Source organism: Trichechus manatus, unplaced genomic scaffold (genome assembly GCF_000243295.1).
Source record: "Trichechus manatus latirostris isolate Lorelei unplaced genomic scaffold, TriManLat1.0 scaffold00107, whole genome shotgun sequence".
NCBI lineage: Eukaryota > Metazoa > Chordata > Mammalia > Sirenia > Trichechidae > Trichechus > Trichechus manatus.
The window spans coordinates 9,750,858-9,751,273 of record NW_004444043.1 but is presented as its reverse complement, the minus strand read 5'-3'; positions in this window follow the sequence as shown (position 1 = coordinate 9,751,273).

Here is a 416-nt window from a genome sequence, read left to right as displayed (position 1 = left end):
CTTAGACTTACAGACAAAATAAACTAAAACCCAAAGGATGAAAAAAATGTATCAAGCAAACAACACTCAAAAAAGAGCAGGTGTGGCAATATTAATCTCTGACAAAATACACTTTAAAGTAAAATCCACCACACAAAGAATAAGGAAGGACATTATATAATGATTAAAGGGTCAATACACAAGAAGGACATAACTATAATAAATATTTATGCAACCCAACGACAGGGCTCCAAATTGCATAAAACAAACTCTAACAGCATCGAAGAAAGATAGACAGCTCCACAAGGTAGTAGGAGACTTCAACACACCACTTTCAGTGAAGGACAGAATATCCAGAAAGAAGCTCAGCAAAGACACGGAAGAACTAAATGCTACAATCAACCAACTTGATCTCATAGACATATACCGAACACTCC